Source organism: Lycorma delicatula, chromosome 6 (genome assembly GCF_047948215.1).
Source record: "Lycorma delicatula isolate Av1 chromosome 6, ASM4794821v1, whole genome shotgun sequence".
NCBI lineage: Eukaryota > Metazoa > Arthropoda > Insecta > Hemiptera > Fulgoridae > Lycorma > Lycorma delicatula.
Window position 1 is genome coordinate 75,561,024 of NC_134460.1, and position 17,455 is coordinate 75,578,478.

General features: G+C 28.2%; 1 protein-coding gene across 1 annotated transcript in view; it reads left to right on the plus strand.

Moving 5' to 3' along the window:
* Positions 1-10,286: 10,286 nt before the first annotated feature.
* Positions 10,287-17,455, plus strand: part of LOC142326682 (thrombospondin type-1 domain-containing protein 7A-like) — a 534,047-nt gene continuing 526,878 nt past the window's right edge. Inside the window, exon 1 of the mRNA XM_075369298.1 lies at positions 10,287-10,399. The gene's annotated coding sequence lies outside the window, so the exon portion shown is untranslated. The remainder of the gene's footprint in view (positions 10,400-17,455) is intronic.

Sequence of the window (17,455 nt, forward strand, 5' to 3'; positions counted from 1 at the left end):
TAACTTACTACGAAGATAATTAAAAATAGTTACGGGAAACTTACTTCATATGTAGAAAAATAGTTTATCTTAGTTCTAACAATAAAGTGAATTTATATATAAAACCCGATCGGCTGCTTCATACAATGTACCCTATTATTGATGTGCTAGTTAAAATAACACTTACTAATTTTCAAAATTTTTCTTGCATAATAAATCGTAACCTGAGATATATACAATCAGCTCTAACTTCTAGATTTGAACAATCTTTCTATCATTAAAACAGAAGACATTCGTATATCGTAATAACAATATAATTTGTCTTTGCAATTATTCTGAACAAAATATTTTATTATAAAGAGTGGAAGTTGCAGAGTAAAGGAGAAGAATAAATCAGAATAGAGAGAGAAAAAAATCCCTACACTATTCTCTTCTATGCTATCAAGTTATCCTTTAACCGATAAAATTTACTATTTTTGCGTTTATTATCATTTTGAATAAGTGTAGATAATTATTACGTTTATCTAAAAAAAAAGTGAAATGAATAATATACTTATAGGTAATATTGAAATAATTTGAGCGAGTAAATAATATGCTGGGTTGTGCTACTTAATAAACAGAAGCAAAGTTTAATAGCATTTATATTTCTATGCAAACATTTAATAAAAAATTTCCATTATAATTTAAAATAATTTATCTAATTTCATTAATATATTTAAGCAAAGCTACATTCATATCTTTGTTAATGATAAATTAATTTACATTGCAGCAAGATTACATTATGTAGCTATGTACATTAAAGATGTAATAATAATATATAACATTTTAATTACAGTATAGAAATACGAAACAGAACTTTTACGGCCAGAAACTTTTATACTTTACAAATAGAATATTATATTAAAAAAGAGTTAATACAAAATAATGCAACTAACAAAAAAGTATATTATGATTCTTATAATAAATTATTATTAAGTAAACTTTAAAGAGTATTTTATAAATATGACTGAAATTAAGATTATTATATGTATATGCAGTAATTACGATAAAAAATAAAGTACTCAAAAAAACCGTAATATTATTAACTTCAAATACTATGCTATTTATTTTTTAGTTCATGATTTTCCATTCACCGTCTGGTGGGTCTCGCGCATATAATTTAACGGATTTTAAAACACATTTTTTTCTTCTATATTTTATTTATTTATAAAATCCTATATTTTTTATTTTAATTATATATTTACTACGTAAATATCTAAAGACTTTCTTTCAGTTTAAATCAGGAGTTCTAACACAGTTTATTTTGACAATAATTTACTTAATAGTATTAATGATTATATTTCCATTTAAGAAAATGAATGAAAATTTATTTTAAAAATTATTTATTTGTAATAACATTTTTTTATTTACGTACAACTATCAGAATGTGCGGGTTGAGGGTAACTATCCAATCGTTAAAAGTGGACAAAAACACTAAGATAAGAAATAATATTTTAATAAAATTTATTATATTTTCTATTATTATTTAAAAATTCCATCTCGGAGTCAAAATATTACACATTATAGTTTGTTATTAGTTTCTTATTATTGACCTTAACACAAAAAGTTCAATAAATTGATAAAATAAGTAGATAAAATTAAAAAATGAATTTTAATTAATAGTTTCTCTTTTTATAAAAATATTTTATGGAAAATTATGAACAAACGGAATTTATTTTTTAAATAATATTTTTTGAACGAATAACAACCCTACTGTTTAACTAATCATTTCGTAACATTACGAATACTTATATAAAAATAAAACTCCGTTTTAAAAAATAAATACTAAATTTATAAAATTTAGGTTTTATTTTTAAATAATTAAGGAAGAAATAAAAATAAATAATGTTAGGCTACACCAAAATAAAATAATATAAAATTTTAATGGGAGAGAAAATCTATAAAAAAAATATTTTATTGATTTATTTTTGTTTATTGTCAAATATTCTGTATTTAATTCATAATAATAAGACATACGATCAACTTACGACATACGAACATAATTCGTGTAAGAAATTCAAATCGGAATTATATTAAACAAATTACGAATTGTTAAACTAGTAATCAGAATTTTGAAATTAACCAAAACGTTTAATTATTAATAATTTCTCGATGATGCTAACAAATTATTTCTCTTATAATCTTTGATATTTATATTTCCTTTTTAATCTCAATACTGAGGTTAAAAAGTTTTTTCCAAGGCAGAAAAAAACGGTACAATAGAAGGTCTTTTATCGCGGCATTTTATTTATCCAAAAAATAATTCGGCACCTGTAATATTATAATATTAATGAAATTAGCGTTAACCCATATTTGATAAGATAAATTTTACAGTTATGTGAAGTTCCAAGTTGAAATAAAAATGATACAAAATATTTAATAATTTATGTATATAGTAATAATCTAATTTCAGCCCCCCGCCCTCGGAAAGGAATAACCGTATTTTTCATCACAGATTATGCAACATTTTAATAAAATTATTGATTAAAAAAAGACTACTACTAACTAACTAATACTACTAACTATTTAAGGAGAGATTTTTATATTCTATTCACCTAGAATACTGTTAACATGATTTTTCCAGTAAAATTTAAACTATTAAATAAAAATAATTATTTTAAAACCTTTTCCCAATATCTTTCCTTTAATTTTAAAAATAGTTATTTATTTTTTAAATAAAAGGACGATACAATATTTTGCCTTGTTTTATATTTAGTTTTATAAATATATTTTAAAATATTAAGTTATAATTTTTAAATAAATGATAATGTAATTTTATAATACAATAATTATAATTTTAAATAAATGATCATAATAAAATATGTATTCTACGGTTGGGATATTCATAAAATTCAATGTTTTTAATTAATATTCGTCAATAAAAATAACTCGTCAATAAAAACTCACACCATTATTAAAATTAAACATTAAAAAGAATGGTAAATAGTATTCCCATTTTGCTCAGTAAAAAATATGAATTATTTATAATTTTATTTATAAAGAAAAAATGCAACTTAAGTTAATTTTATAGTTTCATTTACTTATTCATATAATTCCAATAACGTTTCTACTTGGCCACCATCATTTTGGAATTTTTATTTAAAATTCCAGAAAAATCATAAACTTAATAAGTACATTTTTAATGCAGCATAGTCATAAATAAATTCCATTTAACATCAATATTCAGTATATTGGTAAGAAAAAAATCCTTGGATTTCTTATTAAATAATAGGTATTAATATTATTCTGTTGTAAAAATAAAGAAAAACAACGAGGACATAGCGATTGAGTATTTTTTTATAGCATTAAATAAAATTGTAAAATTTTTTTTCTCTTTTTTATAAAAAAAGTTTGTTAAAAAATTATAAATTCTAGCTTTGAATTAAAGAATTTTAATCTGGAAATGTTATTTTCAAAAAATTAAAAATTTCTATCATGAATACAATATAATAATCTGTATTAATAAAGTTTTGTCCGGATAAAAAGCTGAATACATAACTAAGACACTTCAAAGTAACAGGAAAACTAAGTGAAATATATTTAGTATACAATAAAAATTGATCTGGTATTCACTAATAAACGTGAATAATTACTCTATTATATTAAAACAATAAATAGTTCATTATTTATTGTCAAAAGTATTAAAATAGGATCTACTCAGCATCATAAAAATATTTTAGTATAATACAATTGAAAAAACCCGCACACGAACATGTTTTTTACAGTTATTAAGTATTGACCTTTTTTCATACATTTAATCGCCGATTACTAAAAATAAATTAAAAATTTATAATGCAATAACTGTTACTTTTTAACATCACAAAAATACTATATTAAGTTACGAGAAAAAAAATAGTTTTACTAAAAATAAAATTAAAAATTATAAAGGAATAAATATATTTAATAACTGTTACTTTTTAAAATTCTATATACTACGTTTTTAAGTTAGAAGAAAAAAAAATATTTTTTTTATAAAAAATGTAAAATTTTCAATGTTGATAGTAATTTTTAGATTTTTAAACGTATTTTAAAGTTAACATAAAAATGAAACATAAATGTTCAATACCTTCAGAGTAACGATTTATTTCGGGTGAATTCTCAAATACTGTAATACATTGTACGGTACATCTTTATAAAATAATTTGCATACTAAACGCAAGCTAACGCAAAAACATAGCTGAAACGATTTCTTTGATATAACGTCGTTAATCCACGAAACAATTGATAAAAAAACAAAATATACTAACACTTCACTACATTAATTTCTTTTCACTTAAAAATACCAGTATAACGTTTACTACATTGTAAGTATCCGAATTATTTTAAAAACATTTCTAATAATTTCACAGAAATCAATAAACTATGAGACTTCATGCGTTAAAATGTATGGAAGTAGATGATAAGTTCGTCCTACCTTAACACGTAATGCCTTGCTAATGTAATGCTCATAGGGTGCAAAAAATCATTCCGAGTGTAGGTCGAATTCGTCGACCTACACTTGCCGTCGCTGAACACTGACGATCCTCACAAATAAGTTCATATAACTGTTTGTGAAATTCTTCACTTGAAATCTTTTCGACATTGCGCAATAATCATCACTGGCCTAAAATGTAGCGGATAAGGAGCAACCATTGAACGCGTGCACCACCGAGAAAGACTGAACTTCGAATGAACCGGATCTTGTCTGGCAAAGAGAACCTAGACCCCCCCCTCCTGTGACGCGCCGTCTGGGTCCTTCACCCTGCGCGACGGCCGTCCCTTTCCCCTCTCTTTGCGATTCCCCCACTACTGTTCCCCTTTAATTCCCCTTCTCCTACATATCACACTCCGCTCATACTCTTTTTCCCTCTCCTCTCGTTTCCCACCCGTTCAACCGATCTTTCTCACTCTCTTACTTATTGAACTCTCTTCTTCTCTTTTACCCTCCCCTTCTAACCCTCTCGCTTCGCAATACTTTACAGTAACTCACTATTTCTCTCTCAGTCGTTTCTCACTCTCTTCCTCGGACTCACCCTTATTCCTCTGCGCTACTTCTCTTCTATCATGTGATATTTTTTTATTTCATTTTCTCAATTGTCAAACGTCTCCCTCCACCGCCCCCTCCAAGGGCCACGATGGTGTTGCATAGCTGAAATACTTGTCTTGATATCTTTCCCTTCAATATACTTATTTTTTGTATTTAAAATGAAATTTCTTTTAATGTAAAATCTCAAATGAACTTTTAAATAATAATACAGAGTATACTTCCTTCTGATTAAAATACTATCGATTAACATATATATATAGATGTATATTAAAGATTGATATTTTTATCAAATCTATCATTAACTAAGTGTGCAAATTTTATTCAAACATAAATATGCATTTAAATTATAAAATCAACTGAGTGATTCTTGTCATTCAAATTAATGGTGTATGAACAAGAATCATAAGGGCATTTTATAGCACAAACTTTTACATATAGTATTCACGATATTTAAACTACAAAAAAAGATTATTTAAAAAATATTTTCCCAATATTTTTTTCCTTTAATTTTAAATACAGGTATTATTTTTAAAAAATAAAAAGATGATATAATATTATTCCTTGATTTATGTATATATGTATATATATATATTTTTTTAATATTAAGTTATAATTTATAAATAAAATTTAAAAATAATGTTAATTTAATAATTTGTTAATGTGCTTGTTAATAGTTCTTCCCTGAATATTATTTTAGTTTTTCCCTTGTTACGATTATGTTTTTCCCATGATTCAGCTCTCAAACGTTTCTAGGGAGAAAGGTTGGTAAAATTTCCTCCTTCTAAATATTTATTACTCATAGTTTATAGGTAATATCCAATTCATATTATTGGTAATTCACATTCTATCTACACATTTTAAGTAGCTTCGTTTATTTATTTATTTCTCCGTTAAAACATGATGTATAATGTTAATTCTACGATATGAAACTTTTTTATACTATTTTACAAATAAAAGATTACTATGACAATATATTTAAAAAATAAAATAAGGTACTTCTTTCACATTAATTGTTTTCTTTTTAACATTTTGATTTTATTTTGTATAAAAGTATAATTTATACCGTCAAATATTCAGTTTTTAGGCTTTTTTGTATTTATTGAATACGGCTCGTCTTTTTCAAACAACCAATCTAATCTGGCTAACTGGAATAAAATTAATAACTTGATCTCACGAAAAAAAATTAAATATCACTATTGCTCTCATTCAAGACCTGCAGCCTTCTTTTATTGTTATTTTTTCTATACCATATAGCAGATGACAGATAATATGAAAGGATTATACTACAGAACTTAAAAAAAATGATTTTTTTTCTTTTAAATCGTTCATGCGGCTACCTAGAAGGACGTTTCTTTCAGGTAAAATATAACTAAGAGTTGTTTACGTTCTTCGAAATCAAGTCGGTAGTTCCTCAGGGCTCTGACATGGGGCCCATGTTATACTATATGTTTACTGCAGACTTTCCGACTACAAGCGATGTTACTATCGCTTCTTTGTGAATGATATGGCTGTTCTCGCAGTTGATGACAGCCCAGTTGTGGCATCAAACAGCTTACAATCTGAGTTTGATTTAATCAACAGATGGTGGAGTAAATAGAGAATTCGCGTTAACTAAGCAAAGTCGAACCGTGTAACATTCACCATGAGGACAGGTAACTGCCAATGGGTCCATCTTCATGGCGTTGCAATTCCGCAAATTGAGAATGTGAGGTACCTAGCTAGAACTACACCTATCGTCGAGTAACGTAGAAAGTTCATGTAATAGAGAAGACGGCTACTACAGATAAAGTTCAAGAAGATGTTCTGGTTATTGGGCAGACGTCGTTCTAGTTTGTTTATATCTAATAATCTGCTTGTATATGATCAATTCTAAAACCTTCCTAGTAGTACTTAGTAGGTTGTTTTATATAAGTTCTCATAGTTTGACCTACGGGCCACCGGGAGCAGAAGCAATATCCGATATCTTACAGCGATTTCAGAATAAGAGATGAGTATAACAGGGGCACCTTGGTTTACAAAGAACAATGAGATCCAAGCTTATTTAGGATTACGGTTCGTACGGGAGGAAATGCAACATTTCAGTTTAGAGTATGAACTTCGGCTTCCACACAGATCACTTGGCGGTGAACTTAGTAAACAATGAGAATTATATTCGAAGGATGAACCGACTGACACATTCTATTCTAAATCTACTTTCTTTTTTTGTTTACCCTGCGGAACCACCGTAAGGTATTACTTCAGAGGATGAATGAGGATGATATGTATGAATGTAAATGAAGTGTCGTCTTGTACAGTCTCAGGTCGACCATTCCTGAGACTTGTGGTTAATTGAAACCCAACCATCAAAGAACACCGGTATCTACGATCTATTATTTACGTTCTAGACCTAACCGTTCCTACAGTATCTTAATATGTTAATAGTAACCTCGGATATGAGTATTTGTGCGCTATTCTTAATTTCCAATTTTTTACATATACTTTTCTTTTACCTTTACATTTGTTCATCGTTTTTTTTTTTTTTTTTTTAGTTTTACTTATAGCATTTTATTTTGCTTTCTATTTTTCTAGTGTTATTGAGTATCATTCGTAACTGCTAATTGTATGTGTTTTGCAAAGAGATTTTTACAATATTAGTGTGTTATTTTGAAGAGTTTAGCTGAGGACTCCTTATGCGACTTGGGTCTGTGATTTCAATTTACTAAACGTTTATGTAATTGTAACAGATTTTAAGTAAACTTTGAAACAATAAATAATGGATATTTTTTATAAGTCTATTAGGATTGTCCTTTGTTGTCAGATAAAAATAATAATATACTAAACCTGTATTTACTCATTATGAACATAAATTATTTTTTAAAAAAAGTTGGACGACACAGGAAAAAGCAGTATGTTCTTATTTTAGCGATTTTTATTAAAAAAATTGAAATGTCCTTTGACAATTAACTAATGTTCCTGAATGATATATTTATTTAAAAATATTATAGATATTTTATTTAACGCTAATAAAAATTAAACGTAAATTTCTTTTGAGAATAAACGATTACAAAATGTTATGAAAAAAACTAATTTTTATAAGTTTTTTTGAAAACTTAGATTACGAAAACAGTACGTTGAACAAACAAATAAATATGTATATTTCTTTTTCTCTTCTTTTAATTTAAGAAAGCATTACTCATGACTGTGCCAAACCACACTATTAATAAATAAATAAATTTTTAGCATACTACGTAGATATTTTTCATCCAATATCACATAAATATTTATTTATTGTATTATAAAATTGTTGTATGTATTTTTCATGCTATATTCCATTTCTGAAATAAACAAATTGAATATATCACATGCAGGATTGAGTATCAATTACATTTCAATGAACAAATAATGATGGATAGCCAAAAGTAATTTTTTTAGTAAAAAATGCACCAGAAAACTTCTTTTCTTATTAAGTCTTGGAGTGAGATTCTTGATCTTAAAAATGGCTACATAGTTGTAGGGAGTGACTTGTGACTCACGTCAAATTTTCCAGTCTTACATCATTTCTTCTTCGCGTATTATGATCATGAACTCTTACATCGATTTCCTATAAGGATAGTGAATAAATGAATAAATATGCTCAAAGACATACCTAAAAGAGATGATTAAAAATTGGCTTCTTCTGAAAGTTCTACATAAAGTTCTAAAAAGACATAAGTTAATGGTCTTTTTATAAAGATTATTTTTATTACTCTTTTTAAAGTTTGAAATATATAGATAGCAGAATTAGAACTGTCTCAAAATAAAGTAAAATATTAGAACAATAAACTGATATCTTATGTTCATAAATCTCAACGAAATGGCATCAAAATTTCAGGATTGGAAAAGGTTATGGTTAATTTTAAAACAGAGATTAATGTTATTGAAGTTTCAATAACCTATATTATATTTCTGTTAAAAAATTGTGGTATAATATTTTGATGAAACTATATTAATAGAATTTTTTTTTTTTTTAACTTAAAATCAAGTGATTAATGTAAGAAAGATTTTTATATTAAAAAGACTTATTTTTACCTTATTATTTATAAAATACTCAAATAAAATTTCAGTGTTAATCTATATTTTACCAGACTTCAATAATAATTAATAAAATTACTTCAAATGTGAAAAAAAATCAGATTTTCATAATTACAATCTGTAACACAAAGATGTTTTATTTCACATGCCATACATACATTTCTCTTTAAAAATACTCTCATATTACCAACTTAATTTTAGTTAAGAAATATTGTTTTTCAACTAAATCTAAATTACTAATTACAAACTAAATCTAATTACAAGTTGTTACTAATTTAATAACCTGTATGCTAATTACTTTCATTATGTATAATGTTGTACATCCAGGTGATTTCTCTTTTATGTATACATGTTCCAAGTTTTTCTGAGAATTTGGCTGTTAGTAACAGGTGCTTTGTAGCATTTTAACATTAATATTAATGTTTTATATATGTACATATATATTAGCTATATGTTTTGTTAGTACGTTTGTTATTGTTACATATACTATATGTTCTAGATATATGTTTTTTAAAAATATAATTATAATTAACATGTAACTACTACGTTGATAGGTCGCCTACTTATTCAAAATTATACACTTTTATGCGATAAGTATGGACGTAAATAAACAAGAGAGTGTGAGGGGGAAAGAATAAACACAAAAATATACAAACAAACACTAAAAACAAGAAAAATAATTTTTTCTTGGACTGTTAGCCCTACATTATCGATTCTGACTAAAAAAGTACTGTGTCATTGAACCTTTACAGTTTTTAACATCGTGAAACTGTGAGATTACATATAAAATGAGAATTAAACTGTAGTTGGATAGGGGGAATATTTTATATGTTGCTGTGAAAAAAATATGCATCAGCTTATCCTTTTGTCTGGTAGTGTCATTTTCCCTAACTAACCTCCTATCAACTATCGTAAATCCTGGAATATAATTCGACGTAGGGTGATTTAAATTGTTAATGAGAGTATCGCCCTGTAAGTCGAGTTTAAATTATTGATTTGATTATATAATAATAATCTTTTCTCTTACTTCAAGAATTTAATAATTTTTATGTGCATATAAATTTCATTGTTTAGTTCTTTATCCTAAAGAGATAGTACTGTTGTGAAATTTTTATTTTATTTAATACAATATTTTGTTGTATGTATGATGTTTTTAATAATGAGTGATATGTGAAGTTAGACTTTTTTTTTAATTTCAGGTGTACCCAGATGTATATTTCCCAAAAAAAGAATTAACAACAATGAAACGAGGTGTTTGTTAACAATTTAGACGTTTTAAACTGAATTAAGTAATCGTATAACCAAGTGAGTAAATGAAAACTGGACTAAGCGTGTGTACTTATACTGTAGGAATATTTTTCTCTTTGTAGAACTTTGGAGGCTTTAATCAGGAGCTATTGTTATTATTATTATTACTATTGTTGTTATTATTAGGGTGCTCAAGACTACACCAGTAATTGAGAGTTTCCCACAAACACAGCTTAGTTACTGCTGAGTGGTTACTACTGTGGTAACTATGTGGGTAAATTGCGTTTATTTTTAATTTTTATTTTCCAAAGAGAAAAAATGAATAATTCTATTATTAAATATTGTGTTATTCCCCTGAAATATGTAAACGATAACCCTCGATATCCAGATAACTTACAATAGAAACAATAATTAACAAATTATTATTGTTTGGTTTTAAACAATATTAGATAAAATGCTGTGTAAACGGTTATGGAAAAAGCTAACGTTCAAAAACAGTTTTGAAATATCAGCTTATAAATAAAAAGCTTATTTAACATACAAAACTAAATGCCTAATTCTATTGCCAAACGACCATCAGTAAACAATAAACAAATAACACATATAAGAGAATATATAAATAATTAAAATAAATGAAATGATAAAGAAGAGAGATTCATTTATTTACTTATCTTCTTATTGTATAACCGATGATGACTGTTTACCAGCGAAAAAACATCTAGCCCTAGATTTTAAATAAGATTTATGTGAATTTTTTTTCAGTTTTTTCTTTCTAGTACGAAGTAAAGGAAGTATTGTCATCGCGAAAAATTTCTTTTTTCAAATTTCATCGGAAATATCCATTTTTATCATCCCTGAATTAATTTTGACTTGTTTCGGCGTGATGACTGCACGTAAGTAAGTATGTATCTCGCATAACTCAAAAACGATTAGCAGTGGGATGTTGAAATTTTGGATTTAGATAATGGTACTTATTTTCATTGGTCCCAGAGTTGTAGCCAAATAAAATTTTAATTATTAAAAACTATTTGAATCTTACAAGGGGAAGGCACATCGGTTCGAATCCGACTCCATATACATATATTTTTTAACTTCGTTTTTAATTTAAATATATTGATTTAAATAATAATATTATAATAATATATTAATTATAATATAATATATAAGTTATAATAATATTTTAATAATTATTAACCCCTGATGGTAAAAAAAAGTTTTACACTGAATAACAAAAAAAAAATCAGAAATTAATAATGATAAAAATTTTATGGTTTTCGTTTTAAAAAATGTGTATATATAATTTAATAGGCGTACAAGGAAGTCATGCGGTGTCCACATCAGATTCTTTTTTTTTATTTTATAATTTATGTAAGCAATGCTGATTTCTGCGGTCGAGAAGTATCGTCTCTACTTTCTATTTTTCATTCGGAGGTTCTGGCTACGAGTCCCCTGTTCAGGTATGGCATTTTTCCACACTTTAAAAAAAAATTCATTTCATTATCATCCATTGGCAGCTGTTACAGGAAGTCAGCTAGAATAAAATGGAATGTAGGGGAGCTAATAGCTGTTGGATTTTCTTTCCTTCAAGTCAGTTATACAACATTCACCGCAATTATTCATTGTTCCGAGAGAATAAATTGTAGATATTTAATTAAGTCAAAAAAAGTATAAATAATAATTCTAAAAACAATTACATAATTTAAAAGTATATCGTAAATTATTTATTATTTTTCTGTTGTTAATATAAATATTTATACATTAACCGCTCATTGACTCGCTTCACTCGCTCTACCGTTTGGCCAGGGGCAGAGCCCTTTGAACCATCAACGCGTTCGTTATCCCCATGAGTGTAAGAATATTAAATATTATAAAGATTTCAATAAAGAAAAAAAATGAGTCGATTTACTTCATTATATTTCTGTTGCCATGGTGACAGAAGTGTAATGAAATAAAAGGATTAATTTTCGTTTCTTTAATGAATATCTTTAAAATCTTAACTCCTGAAGAGGGTCAGGCTTAGATCTATGGCTTAAAATCTTTCGGGGATAATACAAATCTTGAAAATTTAAAAATAATCGGTCTGTTGGTTCTCGCATGATGCTGTTGTAAATAAGCAGTTCCACAAACTTTCGCATTTATATATATGTTTTACAGTATTTAAATTATAATTTAACGGGCCGGCTAGTATATTTATAAATCTAAAGTATGTAATTTAATTACACTTAAAATTAACAACCAAAATAAAAACAATTGCTTAAATAATAAATCAATGATTGTTAACGTTCTTTCTTATTTTGTCCGGCTATATTTTTAAAACATAAAACAAAAAAAAATCACAAAAAAATTATAATCCAGAATTACGTTAATAATAAAAATTAATAAAGTATATAAAAATAAAATAAAAGTTAATAAAATTATTAGTTTATTGATAGAAAGAAAAAAAGCTATTTTATATGCAAATGTAAAACTCATAGTCACGATAAATGTAAGATTCTCAGGATAATAAGTGTAATTTATAGAATGCATGCTTTTTTTTAAAGAAACGGATTTTTTCCTTAAGAAAAAAGTAAAAAAAGTAAGTATTTGCTAAATTTTTTCATTGTTTTTTCTGAATAAAATTTCATTTCGTTATCTAGTGAATATCTTAAGTGAATTTTGTTTTCCAGAGGAAGAATACAGGTAACATCTAACATTTTCGGGTTTTATCATATATATAGCGTTTCTTTTTTCAGTATTTAGATTCAGTATATAACAAAATGCAAAAATCTTCGAGATACTTTTACAGTTGGTTGTAACTCTTATGTTTAGTATTATTACTATTATAGCTTTATGTATATTAATGAGCGCATTTCTTTTAAAAGATCATCGTTGGTTATAATGCTTAATAAATATTATAAAAATGTATATATATATGCTTATTTATCTATACACACACCTTGGTAACTTATTTGCGTTATCATCTTTTACTAAAATGGTTAAAAATGACAATATTTTATTAACAAACAAACACACACACGCGCGCGCGCATATTTTAAAGCTTCGATTTTTAAGTTTAACAAAGAAATTTTAAGTTCTCTAAAGTTATTTGAAAGAATTGAAATTATTTATTTATTTGAATATAAGACGATACTTCGGTGAATATTAGTGGTCCAAATGATCATCCTTTTTGGTCAAAATTATCAAAACGGTGATGATTATACACAATCTTTGCATCTGAAGACTGCGGTTAAAAATGACGTATAACCCAGGTTCCTTTTAAAATATATGAATTACTTCATGACCTCCCCTAAAGAAGGCTAGTGCCCTCAATTTTTAACATTATACAATTTTTGTCCAAAGAGTCTTAGTCTTTTATGTTTTGAAATTTCAACAATTTTTCGAACCCAAAATGTTTTAGAATTAAGTTCTTATGGGACTTACTATTCTACGCATAAGCTTTGGGTGTATTTGATGAATCATCCCTCCCTCAAAAAAATACTGTATAAAACACACACACACCCATCCATATGATTTCTTTTTTCATTAAAATTAATATTTCACTATTCTTATTTGCTATGAAAGAATTACTAAATATAGTCCAAATAAGTTATCGCAACTGAATTAACAAAATAAAAAAATGCAATTAAATTCACTTAAACAGGTATCGATTCACAATTTGTTTTGCAAGGAGACTTAAATAACTGCGTGGATAAATGGATACATGCTTTTCTATTGTTGCAGTACGAGAAAATCCTTTCCACATCACTACTTCACTGTATGATCTATACCTATTATTATACTGAATTATAAAATTATGATTAGGAATCCCGATTGTTTAAGAATCTAATCGAATGCTGAATTTGTGATTACTTGAAAGATTGACCCGGCAGATCCTGATGTTCTCATTACGGACCTAACAATGAGAGATATTCATAGAACCGAAATTACGGAAGGAAAATATAAAACAATAAGGAAAAGTGGTGGATGATGTGGAAGGATTACTTACCTATCTTTAGAGAAGCCGAAGTTGAAGACAACTCCAAAATCCCCTAAACAAACAGTGATTGATTGTTGCGCCTACAATTCTGCACAATAATCGATAATACCGGGTTATTTCTACCCAGATGAAATCAGCTCATTATAGATAAAAAATATTGCTTTACCTCGGAAACATTAAACGGCCTGGACAAAGCACACGGTTGTAGAAGAACAGTCTCTTATGGTATTAACTCTAAATCATTCCAATGGATCCCAATGGGACATCGTCCAATTCTAGCAATTTTGAAATCCTTTAGAAATGAAATTGTTAAACATATATATGTTAAAATTGTTGTTATTTATCAACAACAACAAGTATATCTACTTGTGATCTTTTCTTTGGTTGGATTATTTAATTTTTCTATAGTTTCTTTCTGATGTGTTTCGGTTTTATTTTTATTTTTTATTGTACATTGTGTTTTCAATTTAATTTTCTTTTCTTTTTTGTACCAGATAAGGTATGACGTCAAATAAAGGGAGGGACGTTGACCAAACGCTATATAAAGATTAACAGAAATTTAAAAGTACTAGTACAATAAGTTTTGACAATGGAGATTGGTTCCGAAACGGGTCAACTAGACCCGTATAAAAAAATGAAGCTAAGAAAGATAATAACTACTAAACAAATAAATCACAACCCCCCCCCCACAAACACACACACCCACACACACACACGAACACACCCGATATGCCTTCGAACCGATGTGCCTTCCCCTTGTAAAATCCAAATATTTCATGAATTAAAATTTCATTTGGCTATAACTCTGGAACCAATGAAAATAAGAACCACTTATGATATATCGTTGAAAAGCTCTTAATGAAGGCTTATTACTGCAGTTAAGGAAATGTCCAAAATCCAGTTGTTTTGGATTTGGGCTTTTTTGGACACTTTTAGTCCTATCGATTGCAATCAAAAGGGAAATGCACAAATAGATGTTAGAACAGTCGTAAATCCAAAATTTCAACTCCACGGCTAATCGTTTTTCAGTTATGTCAGATATATATGTTTGTACGTGCAGACGTCACGTCGAAATTAGTCAAGATGGATTCAGGGATGGTCAAAATGGATATTTTCGTTGAAATCTGAAAACCGAAATTTTTCGCGATCATAGTGATTCCTTTACTTCATACAAGGAAGTAAAGATACTATATATATATATATATATATATATATATATATACTAGCTCTACCCCCCACGCTTCGCTGTGGCACATTGTGGTTGCATGGATGAGAAACAAAACAAAGCATGCGTTTCATAGAAGTTTAATTTTGCAATACTTGTGGATATACAATATTTTTTTTGTTTTTTCACTGTCTGCGTAGATATAAGGTTATCTGGTTTGCCGACTCGGGAACACGCAACATATAGTTGCCCATGTGAAAAGCAATCCGCATCTAAATCTAAACCACACAATTCTAAAGATTGACCTTGAGCTTTATTGATTGTGATTGCAAATGCCAATCGAATTGGGAATTGCAATCTTTTAAGTTAAAATGGTGTATCGGTCGCGATTATGGGTATTCGAGGAATGAGGACATCTTCACCTTTGAAAGGCCCCGTTAAAATCGTTGCTTCCACTATGTTATTCATCAATTTGTTAACTGCAAGTCGCGTGCCGTTGCAGAGTTTTGGCTGATTAATATTCCACAACAGGATAATTGTAATTTTTTGATCGAACCGTTGCTAGAATCAATCTAATGAGGAATGTTTTCCCAGTTCCTCCTGGCGCATCCAAGAAGAAGGTCCCCCCCCAACTCCGTCATTTATCATTTGCATTATGCGATCATAAATGCGTTTCTCTTCACGCGATAATTTGGGAATGTTTGATTGGACATATGACTGAAGATCACCAATGTTGTAACTCTGTTCACGGCGTAAATCCACATCAAATGAAGCAATCGCAGCTCGGGTGGGGTGCTGGCATTCCCAATTGACTAAGAACTTTATTTGCAATAGCTAAGCACTTGTCTTCAATATTTATCAATGCTTCGTTGTAAATGCCTTCTGTAAATTCCATGGTCATATTGGTATTTTCCAGGCGTACTCTATGCAAAGTATCCTCAGCCATATGCGATCGATATCTTTCCCATAACTCTGTGGGAGATGAAGGAAAGCAAGCGGTCAATATAATTGCGAATAATGCGTGAATTTGTGCAGTGTTGCACGCGTCATTAATATATATATCCCACTGTTGGTCATTTTCTAATAAATTCAGAGCTTGGTGAAAGGCGCAGCTCAATCACGACACGATCACACGAAAGTATCTCGATTAAAGTGAATATGTAATTCAGATTGTATAATAATCTGAATCAGATGCAAGTGGATACGTTTTTTTTTATTAATAAACAATGTAATTGGGAACAGGTATTGTTTCACATGTGACTGCGGTTGTCGTTAGCTAGTATGGCGAGTGTTCCCCTCGCTTCCGGCAGATGGCGCGGTCACTGGTACACAGCTGACCGTTAAAAATCTGTTTTCTCGCGGTCGCGAGTATGTGACTGATGCGAAAAATAGATAAAAACAATCTTTGATGCGGATTATATATCGTGCTAAAATTTGAGCTCAATCGGTGCAGAACATTTTGAGTTTTTGAAGCGTACACAAACGAACATAACATTTTTATATATAAAGATTTGTGGGCTGCGAAAAAAAGCCCTTAAGTCGTGCGAAAAAAGTAAATCATTTTAAATGCTTACAAAAGCAGAGTAATGCTTACAAATTATAGAATAATCAAACGGCGTTGATTTCTGATGTTAATAAACTGCTAACGTAAGTAGAAGTTGTGCTGCTTCAGAGTTCAACGTGATTCTCGAGTATGAATCTACTAATGAATTACGGTCTCCAAAGAAAACAAAACCCCGCAGGTCAGTTGAGAAAAAGGTGTGAATTTGATAAAAACGCGATTCGTAAAAAAATTACACGAATTTGAATTATTTAGAAATAGTTTAGCGGTGTATAATGTCCTTTGGAAGAGAATTCGGTTATTGTCTTCGACAATGCTTCTTATCATTAAACGAAAAGAATTCCAGCCGTGTTATAGAAAAACAATGATATCAAAATGTGGCTTAGTTCAAAAGGAATAATTTTTGAAGAG